The sequence below is a fragment of the Caretta caretta genome, chromosome 25 (genome assembly GCF_965140235.1).
Source record: "Caretta caretta isolate rCarCar2 chromosome 25, rCarCar1.hap1, whole genome shotgun sequence".
In the NCBI taxonomy this organism is placed as follows: domain Eukaryota; kingdom Metazoa; phylum Chordata; order Testudines; family Cheloniidae; genus Caretta; species Caretta caretta.
The window spans coordinates 8,896,219-8,918,807 of NC_134230.1; the positions used below are offsets into that span (position 1 = coordinate 8,896,219).

Consider the following 22,589-nt stretch of genomic DNA (forward strand, 5'->3'; position numbering starts at 1 on the left):
TATCCACATCCTTCTTGAAGTGTGGGGCCCAAAACTGGACACAGTACTCCAGATGAGGCCTCACCAATGTCGAATAGAGGGGAACGATCACGTCCCTCCATCTGCTCGCTATGCCCCTACTTATACATCCCAAAATGCCATTGGCCTTCTTGGCAACAAGGGCACACTGCTGACTCATATCCAGCTTCTCGTCCACTGTCACCCCTAGGTCCTTTTCCGCAGAACTGCTGCCTAGCCATTCGGTCCCTAGTCTGTAGCTGTGCATTGGGTTCTTTCGTCCTAAGTGCAGGACCCTGCACTTATCCTTATTGAACCTCATCAGATTTCTTTTGGCCCAATCCTCCAATTTGTCTAGGTCCTTCTGTATCCTATCCCTCCCCTCCAGCGTATCTACCACTCCTCCCAGTTTAGTAGAGCCAGAGGCACTGGGCAGAGAGGAAGGAAGGCTCAGTCGTTAGACCTCTAGCTCGGGACTTGGGAGACCCAGGTACAATTCCACGCTCCACCACGAACTCCCCATGGCACATCACTGGGGATTAATAGCCCTGCCCTACAGTGCTCACATATTCTGATGATGGGCGTTGGATAAGTACTGCACATATATAGGGTAGATTAAGTGACTTACTCAGATGTGGGAATTAAACTGAGGTCTTCTGAGTGCCAGGCAATGCTCTTCCCACTAGACCATTGTTCCGACTTAGATTACCTTGAATAGCCTTCCTCCTGGAAGAGGCATTCCCAATGCTCTTTAATTCCATGCTATTATTCCGGACAGTCCATAAATGATACCTCTGAACCCAGGGCAGAAGGAGTTCCAGTAGCCAAGCCACTGGCAAATTGGGTGCTAACATGACTCGTGTCTGCTCTGCCAAAGTGTCATGGCCATACAATTTTAATGCGCTGCCTTGAATTATTCATGGCATTGCTGAAGCAAACCTGAACATTGCACAAAATGGCCTGAATATTTCATGAATTATTTCACTTTTGAATTTTTGCCAAAGCTCCCTTTGGCATGTGCAGATTGTGGCAGGGAGGGGGAAGGACCAATTGGACAGTATTCGGCTTGGCTTAAAAATGTGGCCCAGTATACTAGTCCTACCTCCACTCAATAGGGACTGGCTCCCGGAACGAAGGGCCCAAGGTGAAGCTAAGTAACGTCTTCCAGGTTTCCCTTCCCATCAGATGAAGACAGGAAAGACATCCACTGAGGCCTGATCCAATGCCCATTTATTGTGGTCTGAGGAGCACCTACTGGTAGTCCAGGAGAGCCAGCTGGTCACCAGAGCCTGCTGGTTCCTTGACAACATGAGCTTTCCCAGTCCTCTGCGTTTTCCATACGGTTTCCCTGGGGACGTGACGTGCTCATGAATGGGAGGGGAGGTGGTCAGAATGACCCACAGTCCACAGTTGGATAGAGTCCAGGGACCCCCGATCCTTCTCCTTCGGCTGATCAGACAGTGTGAACCGCTGGACATAGGCACCTCTTCGGCTGTCGCGTTTGGAGGCTGGGGCCAGTGTGATACGAAAGGCCACTTGGCCTCTCTTGGTAGTGATGTTTGGGGTCCGATCCTGGTCTCATTTGTGCTGGTGTAATCCAGAGTCACTCCATTGGAGCCCAGATCCTCCTGGCTCCAAATCCAAGGCCTAATCATTTAGGCTAAAGGAGAATCTCTGTCAGACTGTAAACATGTTGGGGCAGGAACTGGCATTTACTATGTGTTTGTACAGCACCTAGCACAATGACACACCACCTGGTGGTGGCCTTTAGGCATTACCGCTATGTAAATGTTAAATAATAATTATATTATCAGTATAGGGCTTATGACACACAGCTGAGCTGTTCTGATTCCATCCACTAGAGGGCACCGATGCCAAATCCTCCCTAGTCAGCTCTTATGATATTACTGTATTATGAATGCCACAGGACCCCACAATGATGTCAGCCTAAGATCCTGGAATGCAGCATCCTCTGTCTGGCTTGTTCTCCAGCCTGCCACCCCCTCTAACCCTGCTCGCTCTTGCGTGCTATCCTCATGAGGGTCATGCTGATATTTACAAAGACAGAGCAGCACTTGCAATTAGCATGATTCCCCTTCCCTTCCTGCCTGGGGCATTAGCCTGCCTATTGGATAGTTCCTCGCTGCAGCGGAAATCATTACACCCTCCCAACATAGCAGGGGGAGCTCCTGGCTGTGGAAAAGACAGCGATCTGTCAGGGAACACAGTCGGCTTGGGATACCTGCTTTGCTGCGGCAGGTGGACCCCAAAAAGATTTCGCTCAGACCCAGAGCCACACTTTCCCTGAGGTCTGGAGTGTTCAGAGATGAGATGTACCCCAGTCTCCTTGCTGAAATGTCCCACACCATCGTGTTTATGCACAGACACACACACACACAGCCTACCTGCTCATTGATGCTGTGAATATATAGGGCCGGATCCTGAGATCCTTAGGGAACAAACCATGGCCGTGTGCATCAGGTCACCGCCTCGGTCAGAAGAGGTCAAGCCCAGTGCCAAAAGCGCACACTCCCACTGGCAGAATTAACAGAGCCATTTCTTCATCAGTAGCAGGTTATTATAGCAGCTGGGTCAGCCCCCCACCACAGACACTACACTAGTTTATGGCGTGTAATCAGGGAAACTCCCACTTGGCTGGACCCTGTGGTGTTACATTTATACGTAGTTCTTAGGCAGGCAAATTCCCGTTGACTTTAATTGGAATGCGATTTAACCAGGAGGCCAGGAATTATTGCTATTATTTGTATTATAGCAGCACTTAGAAGGCTCCACCCAGATTGGGACCCCATTGTGTTAGGCACTGCACAACCACGGAAGAAGAGACAGTCCCTGCCCCAAAGAGCTTCCAAGCTAAACAGACCAAAGATGGCAGGAGAAAGAGAGGCATGAAGGGACTTGGCCAAGGTTGCCCAGCAGCAGAGCCAGGAATAGGACGCAGGTTTCCTGCCTTTCCATTGTAGGTCTGACACTCACAATGCTGACATCAGGGCTGGTCAAGAAACCCCAAGCGCCCACGCACAACTTATCCATCTGAAAAACAAGAAATGAATAAAAGCCAACCCCCAAACCTGCTTTTTACCCTGAAAAGGGAGATGAGCCAGAGACTCCATGAAGTTCACTAGGGACTTCACTATCGCTCTTGATTTGATACAGAAGGTGTCCAGATACTCCAGGGATGGGCAGCAGGATAAAACCCTAGGATGGATAGATAGGCAGATTAGCACTTACAAATGCTTTGGGATGACAAATTCTACACAAATAGATCCATTCTGTTGCCCCCGTTGCATTCCCAGAACATTTCGGATCCGCCCACAATCCCCTCCATCGCTCCTGTCCCCTTGCTTGCTAATGGATTTCCAGTGATATGCATTTTACTCTCCCATCTCCTGACAGTTCATTCAATCTCTCTCCACCCTTTGGCTCCTCCCGGCCAACCCTTGCTGTCTCCCAACTCCTGCCCTTGCTTAACAAGAAGCAATTTATTTTTCAGTATGTTCAATTACGCCATGAAAATTATTAGAGACATGGGCAGCATGTTCGCTTCAGGCACGTGCACTGCTGAGACTACAGATCAATCGTCCCGACAAGATCAACTGAATTTTCGCTTTGGCTGGCATTTTTGAAGGAGTTTAGGGGAATCAGGAGCCCAAATCACACTGAAATGGGTACCTAAATCCAGGCTTCTATTTTTATTTTCTTTTGCCTTTTAATTTTCCCTTTTCTTCTTAAAAAAAAGAAAAGGAAATCCCATGAAAACAACTAGGTCAGGCTAAACAAAATTGCAAAAAAATTCAAAATGGTTTCCATTTTACTTAGCTCTTTGGTGCAGGGCTCTCTTTTTGTCTGAGTGCAGTGGGGTCCTGGCCCATGCCTGGCTTTCACAATACAGCTAATCATAATTTTTAAAGTTCAACATGTATCAATTTTTTTAAATCCCCCCCCCCCCCGGTATTTACTGGAGACATTTTGAATGTTTAATTTCCATGGCTGCTTGACTTTTTTTTTTTTTTGCCACTGATTGTTATAAAATTCATGATGCTTTAATTTCCCCCTTTTCCATATTTCTTTTGCTACTCTGTAACTTCTCAAAACCTTTCCAACTCCCAAATCACCGAGTGGCAGAGTTACAGGGTCACTGATTTTAAAATACTGCTTTGGGACTTGTTCCAAAGTTGAGGAAGTCTTGAAAAGCTGCAGTGTGACAAAATGAAAAATAACAGGGGGAAAAAAGTCTAGATATGGTTCAATCTTGAAGGGCCAATCATTGGGATCATCTTGCCTGACCTCCTGTATAACGCAGGCCATCTTGCCTGACCTCCTGTATAACGCAGGCCAGCAAACTGCCCCGCAATAATTCCTAGAGCAGATCTTTTAGGGGAAAAAAATCCAATTGATTTAAAAATTGTCTCTGACGGAGTATCCACCATGACTCTTGGTAAATTATTCTAATGGTGAATTACTCTCACTGTTAAAAATGTATGCCTTATTTCCAGTCTGAATTTGTCTAGCTTTAACCTCCAGTCATTGGATCATGTTAGACCTTTCCCTGCTAGATTGAAGAGCCTGTTATTAAATATTTGTCCCCTGTGTAGGTACTTATTGACTGTGATCAAGTCACCCCTTAACCATCTCTTTGTTACGCTAAATAGATTGAGCTCCGTGAGACCTGCTCGACACTAAAAAGTGAGGTTGTTTCAACTACGTTGGTGGTGGGGGGGGGCACATTTACCTCCCTGAGCAGCGTAGTTAAAATGACCTAATCCCAAGTGTAGAATTCTTCCATCAGTCTAGCAATTGCCTGTCAGGGGAACGGATTCCCTACGCCAATGGAAGAACCCTCCCTGGTGGTGGTGATAATGTCAGCAATGCAGCTACAGCCATGCTGCTGAAGCATTTCAAATGTAGACAAGCCCTCAGTCTATCACAAAAAGGCAGGTTTTCTAACCCTTCGATCATTCTCGTGGCTCTTCTCTGAACCCTCGCCAAGTTATCACCATTCTATCCCATTCCGTGGCAAAAAGGAGGAGAAAGGAGCCGGTTTTGTTCAATATATTCATAAATGATCTGGAGGATGGCATGGATTGCATCCTCAGCAAGTCTGCAGATGACACTAAACTGGGAGGAGAGGTATATACGCTGGAGGGTAGCGATAGGGTCCAGAGTGACCTAGACAAATTAGAGGATTGGGCTAAAAGAAATCTGATCAGGTTCAACAAGGACAAGTGCAGAGTCCTGCACTTAGGATGGAAGAATCCAATGCACCGCTACAGACTAGGGACCGAATGGCTCGGCAGCAGTTCTGCAGAAAAGGACCTAGGGGTGACAGTGGACGAGAAGCTGGATATGAGTCAACAGTGTGCCCTTGTTGCCAAGAAGGCCAATGGCATTTTGGGATGTATAAGTAGGGGCATTGCCCGCAGATCGAGGGACGTGATCGTTCCCCTCTATTCGGCATTGGTGAGGCCTCATCTGGAGTACTGTGTCCAGTTTTGGGCCCCACACTACAAGAAGGATGTGGAAAAATTGGACAGAGTCCAGCGGAGGGCAACAAAAATGATTAGGGGACTGGAACACATGACTTATGAGGAGAGGCTGAGGGAACTGGGATTGTTTAGTCTGCGGAAGAGACGGATGAGGGGGGATTTGACAGCTGCTTTCAACTACCTGAAAGGGGGTTCCAAAGAGGATGGATCTAGACTGTTCTCAATGGTAGCAGATGACAGAACAAGGAGTAATGGTCTCAAGTTGCAGTGGGGGAGGGCTAGGTTGGATATTAGGAAAAACTTTTTCACTAGGAGGGTGGTGAAGCACTGGAATGCGTTACCTAGGGAGGTGGTAGAATCTCCTTCCGTTGAGGTTTTTAAGGTCAGGCTTGACAAAGCCCTGGCTGGGATGATTTAGTTGGGGATTGGTCCTGCTTTGAGCAGGGGGTTGGACTAGATGACCTCCTCAGGTCCCTTCCAACCCCAATAGTCTATGATTCTATGAAAGGGGAGGGGAATGTCCATGATCAGAACATTTAAACACTGTGAAAGATTTTAGTTTTGGCAAAAATAAATAAACAGAAAATTATAGAAAAGAAAGGTGTTTTGAGAAAGATTCTGCCTTTTTAAAAAAAAAAAAAAAAAAAAAGGTCTTTTTTTTTTGGCCAAAATAAGTTTTGAACTAAGAATTTTGACCAACTGTACAAACAAGGACATTGAGGGTAAGATGTGCTCGAAGTCAGGGAATTTGATTGTTCAGGTTCCCGCAGCAAGGTTCACTTAGACACGTTACATTCTGCCTACAGGTCAGTCAAACACCGTGCTCCACATCATAAATGGCAACGTGCATGTGCACTGTTAAAGAGCTGTTACATTTCATCCCAGAGGTGGCTGCATTTCAAAGGTGCATGCTTATTTCAGTGAAAGTTTTCAGACCCCTTTAGGATGAAAGGCAACAATATTATCAGCATTGCCCTTTTGTTTACACCACAAACCAGAGTACGCGGATCCTAGATAGCTGCAACAGGGCTAAGTGAACACTGGGGGAACCAAAGTGTTGGAATCTCCTGGGTTTCTGCATTTATGGTCTCAGCTTTAGCAGGGCATTAAAGTAGCTTCTTGCATCTCTACAGTGTGAAGCTTTGGCGGTAGGCTGTAAGCTCTTTGCGGCAGGGACTCACATTGTATTACAGCCTCTGGCTCAGTGGGGACCTGAGCTCACCATAATAATAAAAAACAGTAACAAAACCTGAAGGCAGATGTGAAGTGCCTAGGTAGACTCAGGCTGTGGCCATATCCCCACCCCACGTTCTCCTCCCACAAGCCACTCGGTCCTCAGCCCCTTGGCAACCCCTTGGCCCAGTCCCTCTGCTCTCCCAGGACCCCCATGGGCCTTAGCCTGAGCTTGCATCGATGCCTGGTCGTCACTTTGGGATGGTGCTCATCTAGTTGGCATGGGGGAGCACCTGCCTGGAAAGAGATTGCCCCTTCCGTCCCACCAACCACCTCACTACGGAGCTGACCCAGAGCCCATGGACCTCCAGTGCCTTTGGATCAGGCCCGACAATATCAGGCCAAGCTGTTCCCAGTGTCTGAGGACAGAGCCGCCATCCAGCCGTAAGCCGTCATTGTCCAGAGAGGCATCACCTACATGAGACTCACCTCTCTTCAGGTGACACTGAGCTAACAGCCTGGCCCCTGGGAGCTGGTCAGAGGTCTCCACTCTGGGATAACTGTGTCCCATGGTCTCACTGAGCCCAGGTCCGGTGGCCTTCAGGGCCCATCGGGCTGGAGTCATGGGAGGGGGGTTTCATGGGCGAATTGCGGTGACGGTGGAGGCTGTGGCTGACGCGCTGTGTGTACTTCTAGAGATGGGCCTGAGCCCCCATTCTGGTTCCTCCTAAGGCAGGACCTGATCCAAAGCCATTGCAGCCAATGGGAATCTTTCCATTAATGTCACTGGTGGCTGGATCTGGCCCATAGGAGAGCTCGGACAGCCCACCTGGCCTTGGGCCCACCAGGGTGCAGAGTGAGAATGGATGCTTCTGGCCAAGGGGCATTAATCAGTGGTGCTGGATTGCAGGGGAGAGTTGGGGGATGGGCAGCAGCTGCCCAGGGGAGACCTGGGATCAACAGCAGGAGGTGCTGCAGCTTGGGATTGAGCTGCCATTAGCTAAAGTCCAGGGGGAACCGGGTGGGCAGCACAGGGCAGGGAGTAGCAATCAGAGTCGGTTGCCTGAGAGGAGCTTGTGGGTGTGTGACACTCACCTTGAGCAGTGCAAGACAAGATATTCCTGAGATACAGAGCTGGGAGCTGGGGGGGGGGATCTGGCTGGTGCTTTTCTCTGTGTGATTCATGAGTGGCTCCGGGAGCATTCATGCAATCCAGCTGGCTGTTGTGCTGAGTGATCACAGCGCCTGGAGGGGTTTGCTGCTTGTCACTAGCAAAGCATTGTGAGAGACAGCCCAGGCTGGAGAGTTAAGGGGGCACAGAGATCCCACAATACCAGGCTGCACCCTGGGGATCTCATCACAGGGGGGTCTAGGACTGGATTAGCAGGGATGTAGGTCAAAGGCAAGAGACACTGGCAGAGCTGATGCAGGGGAGAAAGCCCAGGGCTGGACCGGACTTCTCAGCCGAGCTATGTGAGGGGACTTCTACACTGCAAAGAAAAACCCGGGTACCATCTCAGAGCCTGGGTTCATTGACTCAGGCCATGAGGCTAAAACTTGCAGTGCAGACGTTTGGGCTTGGGCTGGAGCCCAGGCCTTGAGACCCACCCCCCTCACGGGGTTTCAGATCCCAGGCTCCCAGCCCAAGCCGGAATGTCTACACTGCGTTTTTTAGCCCCACCACCTGAGCCTCAAGATCCCCCATCAGCTGACCCGGGCCAGCTGCAGCCGTGGTGTGGGTCTTTTATTGCAGTGTAGACGTACCCTTAGGGTCCTTGGGCTGGAATAGCAGGGGGCTGTCATCAGGACTGAGGTCATTGGCAGAGCTGAGTGGGGAGCCCAGGGCTGGAATAACAGGGGGCTGTAGGAAAGGACTGAGGCCACGGGCAGAGCTGTGCAGACGTGGAGTTCAAAGTCTCGCCCTGGCGCTCTGCACAGACCTCGGGAGGGCGAAGAAGCAGTTCTCGCCCCGTCGAAGTGGCAAAAAGCATTTGCAAACAAGGTTTTTAGCTGTCGTCGGCGTTTCCGAGCCAATCGCTGGGAGAAAGGGGGAGGCCAAAGTCTCATCTTTTGATATTTTTTTAATAGCATCTTGTCCATAGAATCATAGAACCATAGAATCTCAGGGTTGGAAGGGACCTCAGGAGGTCATCTAATCCAACTCCCTGCTCAAAGCAGGACCAATCCCCAACTAAATCATCCCAGCCAGGGCTTTGTCAAGCCTGACCTTAAAAACTTCCAAGGAAGGAGATTCCACCACCTCCCTAGGTAACCCATTCCAGTGCTTCACCACCCTCCTAGTGAAAAAGTTTTTCCTAATATCTAACCTAGGCCTCCCCCACTGCAACTTGAGACCATTACTCCTTGTTCTGTCATCTGCTACCCCTGAGAACAGTCTAGAGCCATCCTCTTTGGAACCCCCTTTCAGGTAGTTGAAAGCAGCTACCAAATCCCCCCTCATTCTTCTCTTCCGCAGACTAAACAATCCCAGTTCCCTCAGCCTCTCCTCATAAGTCATGTGTTCCAGTCCCCTAATCATTTTTGTTGCCCTCCGCTGGACGCTTTCCAATTTTTCCACATCCTTCTTGTAGTGTCGGGCCCAAAACTGGACACAGTACTCCAGATGAGGCCTCAGCAATGTCGAATAGAGGGGAACGATCACGTCCCTCGATCTGCTGGCAATGCCCCTACTTATACAGCCCAAAATGCCATTGGCCTTCTTGGCAACAAGGGCACAGTGCTGACTCACATCCAGCTTCTCGTCCACTGTAACCCCTAGGTCCTTTTCTGCAGAACTGCTGCCTAGCCATTCGGTCCCTAGTCTGTAGCGGTGCATGGGATTCTTCCGTCCTAAGTGCATGACTCTGCACTTGTCCTTGTTGAACCTCATCAGATTTCTTTTGGCCCAATCCCCTAATTTGTCTAGGTCCCTCTGTATCCTATCCCTACCCTCCAGCATATCTACCTCTCCTCCCAGTTTAGTGTCATCTGCAAACTTGCTTATCGTGCAATCCACGCCATCCTCCAGATCATTAATGAAGATATTGAACAAAACCGGCCCCAGGACTGACCCTTGGGGCACTCCCTTGATACCGCCTGCCAGTTAGACATGGAGCCATTGATCACTACCTGTTGAGCCCGATTATCTAGCCAGCTTTCTATCCACCTTATAGTCCATTCATCCAGCTCATACTTCTTTAACTTGCTAGCAAGAATACTGTGGGAGACCATATCAAAAGCTTTGATAAAGTCAAGATATATCCCGTCCACCCCTACCCCCATATCCACAGAGCCAGTTATCTCGTCATAGAAAGAGGAAAAGGTGAAACAGTTTCCAGGAACGAATGGGATGTAGCAGAAGGTGCCTTTGGCTGCCTCTCTTCTCCCCAGCCAAGGCAGGATTGGTCCCTGGGCTCCCTGGGTTAACCATGAGGCCACACTTTAATTTACTTGGTGCTTTACAAAGAGCCTCTCAAGGTATTGGGAGTTGCGGGCGCTTTGTGTGACCCACTGGCCGGCGTGGGGTCCCCACCCCTGTCTGTACCCAATGTTACAGCCCCACCTATAGAACGCCAGCTCCGGCAAGTCAGGGTCTCTGCACTGGAGGTCCCTGGCTTCAGCCAAGATGGAGGCTCTTACCTCAGAGGATCAGGCCCTACAAAGGTAGGGGGCTGTCCCAATGATTATGGAAGTCTGTAGGAATCTTTCCACTGACTTCACTGGGCTTGGGCTGGGTTCAGGCCTCATGCAAGCTTCTTAAGAAGCAGATTGCATGCACCATAGTTATGCTGGGGGGTTCAGCAGTCACACCCCCTCATTGCAGCTGTTGCGTGTGATAACTGCCTTCCATTCAGAAACAATTAATTGCCCCTTTGTTTAGTGAGAGGTGATACAATGGAAAACCACCACCCAAGGACTAAACCGCATGCAAGGCTGGGCAATGGCTGATCCATGGGGTTTCCCAGGACATCTGATTGCAAACACTGAGACAGAGTGTTGTTTGGATTGCAGCTGTGTGACTAAGGCCATGTCTACACTTCAGGTGCTATACTGGTACAGCTAGGGCGCTGTGGTTATGCCACCATCGTGCTGCTGTTTATATGTTTCGTACCACAACAGAAGGGCTTTTTCCATTGCTGTAGGTAATCCAACTCTTTGAGAAGTGGTAGCTATGTCAACAGAAGCATTCTTGTATTGATCTAGCCACATCTTATCTCAGAGGTGAGGTCAGCATAGCTACAGCACTCAGAGGTATGAATTTTTCACAAATGACATACCTATGTTGATCTACATTTTAAGTATGGACCACGTCTGTGTGAGAGAGAAGCAGCAGAAACACCACAGAATCAGACAGAGATCGCAGCAAAGAAGCCAAGACACAACCAGAGAGACATGTGTGACATGACCCTGAGAAAAACTAAGAGAGAGCTTTTGGGCAGAGTACTGTCCAGAAAGAGACTTGGGACTGTGAGCAAAAATAAAAGGACTCCTGCAGCTTGATTCCTCCTGTGTTTAGCAAAACCGGACTTTGCACTCATCCTTTGTAAATAAACAGGATTGCATCAAAGTCATACTCTGTAATCAATTTCTCCTCTTAATGGGAAATAACTCAGAAGACCCTAAAAATTAAGTAACCTCCCAAGCCAAAATGGGGTAACAGTAGTAAAACTGCAAGATAAAAATCCCTTCCCTCCAACGGAGCTACTTAGCTCTTGCTGAGATGAGGACCAGGATGCAGGGGAGGTCAGGCCTAGATGCTGCATAAAGAAGGACAGATTAATTTCCTGCTTCTTTCCCTTCAAAATCCACATGCCTTAGGAGCCATTTTCCCAGAGATGCCCCATTCTCTTTGAAGCACAGTTGTTAGCCACACACAAGCCATGCCCAGTGGGACCAGGGAAGGGAGGGAGGCAGGAGAGAGAGATGCTTATGGTTTATTCAACACAGCGTCAGAAACTAGAAGAGGATCACACAGCTACAACAACGCTGCGCAGAAGAGGATTGGCAGAGGAGATACCCCACCTTCCTCCTGAATTGACAGCTGTCCAATGAAGCCAGAGCCAGCCAAGGTCTCGGGTCTCCTCGGGCGAGTGCTGGGAACAGCAGCGCAAAACAAACTCATGCCAGGATTCTTTTTTAAGATACAAACATATTTCTCTCCAGCGGCTACAGATTTTCAGCCAGCTCTGGGCTTTGCAAGTTAAAGATAAAAACAAGGAGACAGAGCTCAGGTTCCTAGTCAGCAATTCCCTTCAACATGTGCTTCAGGGCGTGGCTGAATCAGGCCCAAGATAAGCATGTTCCTAAGGTCCAAGACCCAAAGAAGGAGCGGGTGGAGGTTCTGGAAGCAGCTGAACTCAGCTGCCCCGGCCCTGCCTTCTGAACTGGACTGGTTCCCTGGCTCTGATCACTGCCTTTTGATCATCCTGCCTGGTTCCACAGACTGTGCAAGAGGCACCCGACTGGCTTCTTGGGTTCGCTCCGGTGTCCAGGGCTGATCCTGATCTGTTCCTGACAGAGATGGAATCAAAACGTCCCTGCTGAAGCCAGAAACATTGGGGGTATCCAGAATCCAAACCCAGGGGAGCCACAAGAGAGGCGGGGGGAGTGGAATCAAACCCAGAGCCTCGTCAAAATGTCACCTTTTGCCTCGCAGCCAAACTCCAGGAGCCCGGAAAGCCAAAGCCAAATGCTGCAGCAGCTCAAGACCGAGTCTAGTCCCCAGATTTTGCAGCTGCCCAGTTACGCAATGAAGCATAATCGATAAATGAACGTGAGGCTGGGAGATCACTTCAAGGAGACTTTGTGCCCGGCGTTGGGCTGCCAGGCATCTGGTTTTCGACCGGAACGCCCAGTCAAAAAGGGACCCTGGCAGGTCCGGTCAGCACCGCTGCCCGGGCCGTTAAAAGTCCAATCAGCGGCGCAGTGGGGCTAAGACAGGCTCCCTGCCTGCCATGGCTCTGCACGGCTCCCAGAAGCAGGGGCATGTACCCCCCCACCCTGCACCTGCATGTAGGAGCCGAAGGGGGGCATGCCGCTGCTTCCGGGAGCTGTTGGAGGTCAGCGCTGCCTGGAGCCTGCTCTCTTCACCCGCTTCTGCGCCTCAACCCCCTGCCCTGATCCCCCTCCCGCCCTCCGAACCCCTTGATCCCAGCCCGGAGCACCCTCCTGCACCCCAAACCCCTCATCCCCAGCCCCACCCCAGAGCCCACACCCCCAGCTGGAGCCCTCACCCTCTCTCACATCCCAACCCACTGTCTCAAACTGGAGTCCCCTCCCACACCTTGAACTCTTCATTTCTGGCCCCACCCCAGAGCCCACACCCCCAGCCGGAGCCCTCACCCCCTCCCGCACCCCTAACCCCTGAGCCAGCCCGGTGAAAATAAGTAAGTGAGTGAGGCTGGGGAGAGTGAGCGAGGGGGGGAGGTGGAGTGAGGGGGGGCCCTCAGAGAAGGGGCAGGGCCTCAGAGGGGGCAGGGCAGGGGGCAGGGCAAGGGTGTTTGGTTTTGTGCGAGTAGAAAGTTGGCAACCCCAGCCCAAAGCCCGAGCGTCAGACGCTCCTTAGCTGAAAGGCCATCGGGGGACGTGCCGGCTAGGAGCAGGCTAAGACAATGAAGTTTGAAGGGTTTTCTAGCACTGAGCGTGGACATGTATCTAACACAGCCCTGCTGCTTCTGGGCTGCTTTGACATCAGCCTCCCGCTTGCTGCTGTACATGAGCATCCTGCACTGGGCAACAGGTGCAGCTATTTGAAAGAACTAATGCGATCCTGGGAGGCACAAACAGGGGAATCGCCAATAGGGGCAGAGAGGCGATTTTACCTCTGGAATTGACCCTGGTGCGACTGCTTCTGGAATAATGTGTCCTGCTCAGCTGCCTGCGAGGCACAAAGGACGGTGATAAATCAGGGAGGGTTCAGAGAAGAGCCTCAGGAATGATTACGGGTTAGAAAACCGGCCTTGTAGTGACAGACTCAAGGAGCTCCATCTATTTAGCTTGACAAAGAGCAGGTTAAGGGGTCACTTGATCACAGTCTATAAGTTATGTGCCAGCAGTGCCCCTCTGCCACGCACATTGGCCAGACTGGACGGTCTCTACGCAAAAGAATAAATGGACACAAATCTGACGTCAAGAATTGTAACATTCAAAAACCAGTTGGAGAACACTTCAATCTCTCTGGTCATTGGATTACAGACCTAAAAGTGGCAATTCTTCAACAAAAAAACTTCAAAAACAGACTCCAACAAGAGACTGCTGAATTGGAATTAATTTGCAAACTGGATACAATTAACTTAGGCTTGAATAAAGACTGGGAGTGGATGGGTCATTACACAAAGTAAAACTATTTCCCCTTGTTTCTTTTCCCTCCTACTGTCCTTGTAAAGTGCTGGAAACGGCCCACCTTGATTATCAGTACAAAAGGTTCCCTGCCCTCCCTTCTCCTGCTGATAATAGCTCACCTTACCTGATCACTCTCATTACAGTGTTTATGGTAACACCCATTGTTTCATGTTCTCTGTGTATATAAAATCTCCCCACTGTATTTTCCATTGTATGCATCCGATGAAGTGAGCTGTAGCTCACGAAAGCTTATGCTCTAATAAATTTGTTAGTCTCTAAGATGCCACAAGTCCTCCTTTTCTTTTTACGGATACAGACTAACACGACTGCTATTCTGAAACCAGTCTATAAGTACTTACACAGGGCGGAAAATATTTAATAATGGGCTCGTCAATCAAGCAAAGAAAGGTCTAACACGGTCCAATGGCTGGAAGTTGAAGCTAGACAAACTCAGACCTGAAATACGACGTAAATTTTTTAGCAGTGAGAGTAATTAACAACTGGAACTTCCCCTGGGTCACGGTGAAGTCTCCATCAGAGACAACGTTTAGCTTGAGACTGGATGTGCTCCTAGAAGATCTGCTCTAGGAAGGATTTAGGGCAGGTCTCTGGTCTGTGTGATACAGGAGGTCAGACCGCGGATCACAGTGGTCCCTTCCGGCCTTGGAATCTATGAATCCTGGGGGAAGGCGAGTGGAGCCCACCAGACCGAAGGTCCTGCCCCCTCAGATAAGGGTGGGGCCACAGAGCTGAGGAGTCCCTGTTATTTGCTGTGGAGAGTGGAGTCTTATCCATAGAGCAGGTACCACAAGGGTGAGTTTCTCCCACCACCAGCATGCCCCGTGCCCTGCAGTGGAAGAACGCTGGTGATAAGATGGGACCAGAAGGATCTGGGAATGGGGGAGCAGAGGCCAGGGCAGGAAAGCTCAGGAGTGGATTGAAGTGGCTGCGCGGGGAGGCGATGGAAATCGCCATGCCTAGAGATCTTCAGGAGAAGATGGGCCCACGATGTCAGTGACTTGGGCTGCCTCCGTCGGCTAGCAGTGTGGCTAGAGGAAAGGTGGCTGGCGCTTTGCGGGCTAGTCTGGGGCTTGGCCGATCCAGATTCAAATCCTGGCTCTGCCACGGGCTCCTTGGGAAACCGCTTTGTCTCTGTCTCGGGTCCCCATCTGTACGACGCGGAGCGTAGCACTGCCCTGCCTCACAGGCTGTGCGGTGATCAGACACTAGGGGGATGGTGGGGGGCAGGTAAATGCTGTACCTAAGAGAGATGCTCGATAAAGACCCCTTTCCTACAGCTTTGTGACATCATTCATTGTTAACGGCACCAGCAGGGAGTCCTGAGTTTCTGATCCCAGCTCTGCTCCACACTCCCTGTGTAGCCTCAGGCAGGTCCCAACCCCACCTTGTGCCTCAGTTTCCCCAACTGTAGAAGGAGGAGGATGATATTCACTTGCCCCCCTCAGGAGGGGGGCTGGGAGGGTGATTCACCCACCGCCAGGGCAGTGCTAAGCATTATTATAGCAAGGACACTTTCTCCCAGTTTGAGACCTCCCCTCCCACGTCCCCACCAGGGCTGAATCCGTGTGTCCCGGCCCCCTTCCTCCCCCCCGCCCCCCAAACCAAAGCCAAAGCAAGTGGGCTTGGCTTAAAGGGACAGCAGAAGAAATTCTCCCCAGCTGTCAACAGCAGCTGCCACTGCTCCTGTGCCCCCACCCCGCCTTATGTTGCCAGACTCCAGCCTAGCTGCATGGAGGACCCAGTGCAGGACCTGACCCCTTCAAATGCCTCCCCCCACCCCCACCCCCACCCCACCCGGCCTTAGCAACTGGTCGGCTTCATGCTGCCCAGCCAGCGAGATGCTCCTGGCCAGCATAAGCTGAGGCTGGAATCCGATTTCCAAACAGCGGAGCCAATTCCCACCCTCCACCGCCAAGGGGTCAGAGCAGACAGTCTGGCTGCAGGGACATTAGCAAATGGATCGGTTCTGTTTGAATTTTCTGTCTCCATCAGCCCGATCCAGAGCAGATGAGGGCGATGCTCAGAATGAACCTGCCAGGAGCTGGTGGCATCGTTCCTCCCTCCCCATAGAATATCCCCCAATGGCTTAATATCAACAGCCCCTCTGCTATCTATCCCCATACACACCCTAATATCTATCTATCTCCATACATACCCCAATATCTATCTATCCCCATACCCCCCTCTATCTCCATACACACCCCAATATCTATCCCCATACACCCTAATATCCATCCACCCCATGCAGACCCCAATATCTATCAATCTATCCCCACACCCACCATCTATTTATCTATGTATCCCCAGACAGCCCTCTATCTATATATCCAATCCCCTATACCCCCTCTATCCATCTATCTCCATACACACCCCAATATCTATGTATCCCCACACACACCCTCTGTCTATCCACCCCCATGCACACCCCAATATCTATCTATCTATGCTATTTATATGGTCCCCATTCCTGTAGGGTCTGAGCATCTGGCTCAGGCTGCTCTCGCAAACTAGGCCCGTTCAGTGTTGCAGCCCCCCCCCCGCCAACACTCAGCTCAGCTGCTGAGGCAGTGATGGTTCACACCGTGGTTCAGTTCCCCAGCAACTCTAATTCAGCACAGAGCCAGTAGACTCAAGGGCACAACCTCACTTTACTCCAGCTGGGGATCTGGCCCAGTGACTGCAATGGAGCTGTGTCGACTTGCACCCCCTGGGGATCTGGCCCATTGACTTATTTTCACCCTCTCATGATTGGCCCCTACACGGCTGCTCCTAAACAAAAGCGCTTTGTTAAACTAGGATCCGTGTGGAAAGGGAGTTTCAGCAGTGCCATGAGAACACAGGGGTCGGGCGGGGCCCAGCTCCTCCAGGACCAGCTCCTTAATTCAATGCTTGGGCCAATGCCATCCCTGGCGTAATTCCACTGAAGTCAATGGGCCAGCTTCTCCATTGCCCTGAGTTGGGTGCCGGCATTTTCCCCAGCGCAGACGCTACCAAACCAGAGGTGTTTTACACGCATGTTGCACTGGTGTAAATCTCCAGGCAGGGGCGGCACCACGGAGAATCAGACCCAAGGCGAGCTGTTACTGATCACACTGAGATCCGGGCCCCGTTGGGCTGCACATAGAGACTGTCCCTGCCCCCGAGACCTTGCCGTATAGACTAGACAAAGGCTGGGAGGGGAAACCGAGGCACTGAGTGGGGTTAGCACCAAAGACAAATTTGGTTGGTTACTACTGAGGTGGTGTGGTTTGAATAGGAATGCTTCTTTCTGCCCTCCCCAGGGATGGGGGACAGCTGGCCCTAGAGCACAGCTCTCGGAGCCCCCAGTCTTATCCACAACCTCGTCTGTCTTACCCATAAATAACTCTGGGGGGTTATTTATGCCACCCCACTCTAGGCACAGACACACCCTGACTGGAAGTCAGATCTGCTGCCGTCTCTCCCCGAAGGGACCCTGAGCAGGGAGAGGGAGGCATTAGCCTCAGCTGCTGGAGCTCCTTCTCCCCCCCCGGCCTGCGGATTAGGGATTTATCTTCCATCTCGCCCTGGTCCTTGCTTAAAGGCTTAAAAGCTAAAATCCCCACTAGAAAGCCCCAACCATGCAGCCAGTCCCGTCCATCTGCCTCTGGCTCCCCCGCTCCCCCTCAGCCCTCCGTGTATGACACTGGCCTTCTGCCCATCCCGGCTTACTCTGCAGTGCATCAGCGACGGGGAGGGCCCAGGATGGGGGCAGCACAGATGCCGTCAGGAGGGAGTGGGGGGCAAGGTGACTAAGGGGCTATGCCCATCCTCCCCCTCCGTGGTGGATTAGCCACTGGGCCAATGGGGACTGGACCCAGGGGCCCTGGCCAACTGGGGGGCCCAGGGAAAATGGGCACCCTCACACCCCAACCTGCTCCGCCCGCCCGACGCTCCTGCTGGGGAGCAGAGTCAGGGCACAGGGGCCTGGGCAGGCGGGGGCAAGCCCTGTGCCCCAACTCCATTTCCCCATCAGGAGCACCAGGGGGGCTCCCACTTGCTCTGGCCTAGGGTCCCATATAATCCTAATCCGCCCCTGTCTTCCTCCTGTCCCCTCTTTCCCAGCTGGCAACATTTCAAGGGACCTCCCCCCTCCCAATGTTATCAGAAGGGCCCCCTGCCAGCTGTCCCCCATCCCTGGGGAGGGCAGAAAGAAGCATTCCTATTCAAACCACACCACCTCAGTAGTAACCAACCAAATTTGTCCTTGGTGCTAACCCCACTCAGTGCCTCGGTTTCCTCTCCCAGCCTTTGTCTAGTCTATACGGCAAGGTCTCGGGGGCAGGGACGGTCTCTATGTGCAGCCCAACGGGGCCCGGATCTCAGTGCGATCAGTAACAACTCGCCTTGGGTCTGATTCTCCGTGGTGTCGCCCCTGCCTGGGGATTTACACCAGTGCAACGTGCGTGTAAAACACCTCTGGTTTGGTAGCGTCTGCGCTGGGGAAAATGCCGGCACCCAACTCAGGGCAATGGAGAAGCTGGCCCATTGACTTCAGTGGAATTACGCCAGGGATGGCATTGGCCCAAGCACTGAATTAAGGAGCTGGTCCTGGAGGAGCTGGGCCCCGCCCGACCCCTGCGTTCTCATGGCACCGCTGAAACTCCCTTCACTAGCTGGCGGCCTGTCTGGCACACAGCACAGCTCCTGGTGGGTGTCAGGGGGTCAGCACTTCTTCCCACGCTTGGGTCCGGCGGGGTGAGCTGGTGTTCCTGCCTCTAACCAGGCCTGCTGGCTCGGGATCCCCCTATTCCAGGTGGGTAGCGCCTGGCTCTTCAAGGAGCCGCACTGGCATCAGTGTGGGCTGAGCAAGGTGTTACTCAGTGGGAACTGGGGCCGAGGGAGGGTCTCAAATCAGCTCTTGGTGGCGTCAGGCTAATGGTGGGGGTGGGGCTGTGAGACAGGCGGGACGTGGATGGGGCAAACCCAAATCTCAGCTCGCAAGATGTGCTCCCTTCCCCCCACCCATGCCCCCGGGGAGAACAGTACCTTTAAGAGACACTGGCAAGAGCCAGCTGGAACCTGGTGCAGAATAAAGGCCATCTCTTGCAAGCGCCGTAACCGCTGAATGCTCACTGGACATCACGTCCCCCCAGCCTCGGTGCCCCACCAGCTCCCCCCAGATGGGTCCAAGCAGCCCGAAGAGCTCGGGAGTCATATTTGCATCTACCCTGGAGCCGGAGTCAGGCAAGGTCTGGGTCCTCTCAGCATTTCAGTTCCCAAAGGCAGGCCTGGGATCATGGCATCTCAGCCCTAGAAAGGGGGTCAGGGGGTGATAAGAAAAGGGCCCCATCCTGCTGCCATGAAAAGTTAACGGCAAAAGTCCCACTGAACTTTTAGGGGTGCAGGATCGGGCCCAACCCCTGAGAGCTTCACACTGGCAAAACTTACAGGAAGTCTTTGCCTTGACAAAGACTTAAGGATTGGGCCCCAAAAATATCCCTGGCCCCACAGACCCTCCCTGGCTGTCATATTGCCAGAGGGCCAGGGACAGAATATACAACAGCCAGGCAGCAGGTCACTTGAGCCTCCTCCCTGTCAGCATGGCCTGCAGGTAGCCTCCCTGTCTCGCCCACCCCTGCCGCCGGGCCCAGCCGGTCCGGAGCGCCAGTCAGACCCGCGCCCCGCTGCTGTGTCTTTCCGCTTTGCCACTGGCAGCGTTTGCTCAACCCCCCAGTCCAGTCCAGACACCCAGCCCCCACCCCAAATATAGGTCAAAGGCAGGAGCCGGGTTGGGTTGGAGCCTGGCTCCATTAGCTTAATGAGCCCCTCGCTTTCCAAGATGTAAAGGTAATACGCGTCTCCGCAGGGAGAGGGACCGGGCTGCGGGAGGGTTGACCCTGCAGGTAGCACGGGTGGGGGCAGCAGCCCCAGCAGCTGATTGAGGTAGATGTCAGCATGGGAGGGAGATGGTGTTTAGCACAAGGCAGGGGGGTACTGGAGGGGTCTCTGAAGCCCCCGCTACAGGCAGGGCCCAGCTCAGATTTAGGTGCCTTGCAGCCAGTTCCGTCCCATGGCATCACCTTTCCCCTCCCACCCACCCCATGGGAGGCAGCAGGACTAGGGGGCCCCGGAACCTGCTCCATCCCGGGGGTTATTAGTTCCCTGGCTATTGCTGGAGATGGCACCGCCTCCCCCAGGCAAGTCCCAGGGCTGACCCCACTCTCCTCTGGACCGGTGGCGCTCCCCATTCCAGAACTGGGACCTCTTGGACAACGCCCTCCCACCCAGCCGGGCTCGGGCGAGGCCGGTTGGCTTCTCCCCTGCAGGGGTGTCACATCGGAAGTGAGACCTGGCACCTCTGGACTGCGCCTGTCTCACCCTTTCGGGTCCCTGCATGTCACTTCCCAGCACGCAGGCTGGTCCTGCCGCGGCCAGTCAATCATAGCGCCCGCAACAAACCCCCATGTGCAGTAAATGCACAGCGGCTGCCAGGCCTTACCAGGGCCTCTCCCCTTCCCCCTAGATTCCTCCACCAGCTAGAAGCCAAGGGAATCCTTAGTAGCGAGTCCTCAGAGCCTTTGCCATTATTGCATCCCCCGCCCCCCCCGGGGGCTCCCTGTGCACAGGGCTTTTCAGCGTCAGCAGCTCACCACCAGCTCTTATCCCCCACAGAGAATTAAAAAAAAATAAAAAATAAAATCTAGACAGAGCCTGGGCTGGGGAGTGTCACTTTGATGGAGTTAAATTGGAGCCAATAATTAGCGCCAGGGTAGAACATCAATACCAGCCCAGCTCCACGGGAAGGGAGTGGCTGTGGCTGGGTTTATCACTCAGGCACCAATTTCTCCTGCCACCCGCCAGGGCTCATGCCAGTCATGGATCTCCTTCTCCCCCCGCGCCTCCCCCCCCCGCAACTACTGCAAGAAACCGGCCTCTTGGATCAGCTGCTGGGAATAACATCCTTGTTTCTGGGGCCTGATTCTGCAGGGCGGGGAGTGCACCCCAAAACAAACAGAACGGGGAGCGCTTGTGATTGGACACTGTACCGCAAATGGAGCGAGAAGAGGGTGGGTGGGATGTTTCAAAGGAGCTTACCTCTTTCTCTGCTGGAGTTTTTGGTGACTGTCATTGATACTATTGTATCTGTGTTTCCCTCACTGGATGACCATTTAGGGGTTTGCGCCACATGGCCGAGGCCTGAAAGGTTGAGTTGACTGGTCTCAGCACGGCTGGGGTGTGTGGGGAGTCACTGAGCAGCCCCTTGAAAGCATAGGTAGCTGCCATCTCTGGTGCCGTACAAGCATAGGTTATGCTGGTTAGTTGCATCACTGGGACAAGGGCTCAGATGTTCAAAGGATTTCAATGGAAGCGAGGAGCCTAAATAACTGTGACAATCTCAGCCCAGGTCTTTATCTCAGGTCTGGTTATACCTCGTGCTGGTGAAACGGAGAGGAATCGAGAGCACTGGCTAGCATCAAGCACAGAGTGCAAAGACACAGCTCTGCCTACACTCCTGTAACAGGGCATACCGGCCCTTTAAAACTGGCCTCCTTGGCACCAGAGCACTCTGGGATTTGTAGTTTGCGAGGACCTGGGAGTTGTAGGCTACTCCCTAGGCATGCTGGGAAAATGTGCCTGCTATATAACTCATTCTCCCCAGAGCTCGGAATGGGGAGGGAGCAGTAGCTGCAGGGGGGAATTTTCAGAATGGACCTGGAAGGCAGGGAGGCCAATTCAGATATTTCTTGTGGAGGGCAAATTCCAGTCCCCGCCTCTGGCAGGGACCCTGTCCTGGTCCCTGCTTGTCCCCTTCTGCCACAGGGAACCTGGGTCTCCGTCAGCCAGGGAGACTGCCCTCTGTCTCACCCACACAGCACGTGAGCCGGTACCACTTGGAGTCGAGTTCTCGGCAGATTCCTGCGCTCTGCCATGCAGGAACAGACTTCCCGGTGTCAGGTCACAACGGCGGGCCGAATTTGAGTGGCATTGTGACCCCGTGTGCCAGTTTGCAATGCCACTTGCTGAAATTTGGCCCGTCCCTTCCTCCGTCTGTACAGACAGGCAGCTGGGTCAAGTTTCAGTGATGCTGTGACCATGCAGCCAGAGCGATGCTCCGGACCCCTCTGGCACTAGCTGTATTGAAAAGTGGCTGGGCCAAGGTCCCGTTCTCCGCAGGTCTGCAGCCTACGGAACTTGGAGCAAGTGCAAAAACGCTGGGGGTGGGGAAATTCATCTCTCTCACCCTCCCCTAATGGGAGGGGGCACTAAATGTGTCTTAAAGGGAAAGTGAGTAAGCCTGGGGAAGGAGAAGCCCTGGGCAGGGGGGTTCATTTAGTCTGGGGATGAGGGGGCTTGGTTTGGAGAGAGCTTTATTTCTGGGTGAAGGAAGCAACTCAGGGCATTGAAGTTTTTCCAGCATTGGGCTTTCTACACGCACACAGCTCTGTCAGCGTCCCTCAATCCTGAGCCACGGCCCCTCTGCAATTCCTGCCATTGTCCCTCCCGGTATGACGCTGTGGCCAAAAGGGCTAATGCGATCCTGGGGTGCACAAAGAGGGGAGAGGTTATTTTACCTCAGTATTTGTCACTGGT

The 22,589-nt window shown here is 52.5% G+C and overlaps 1 long non-coding RNA gene across 1 annotated transcript in view; it reads right to left on the reverse strand.

Moving 5' to 3' along the window:
- Positions 1 to 2,506: 2,506 nt before the first annotated feature.
- The window catches only part of LOC142070129 (uncharacterized), a 60,855-nt gene continuing 40,772 nt past the window's right edge, over positions 2,507 to 22,589 (reverse strand). Inside the window, exon 3 of the long non-coding RNA XR_012666099.1 lies at positions 2,507 to 2,532. This is a non-coding gene — a long non-coding RNA (uncharacterized LOC142070129). The remainder of the gene's footprint in view (positions 2,533 to 22,589) is intronic.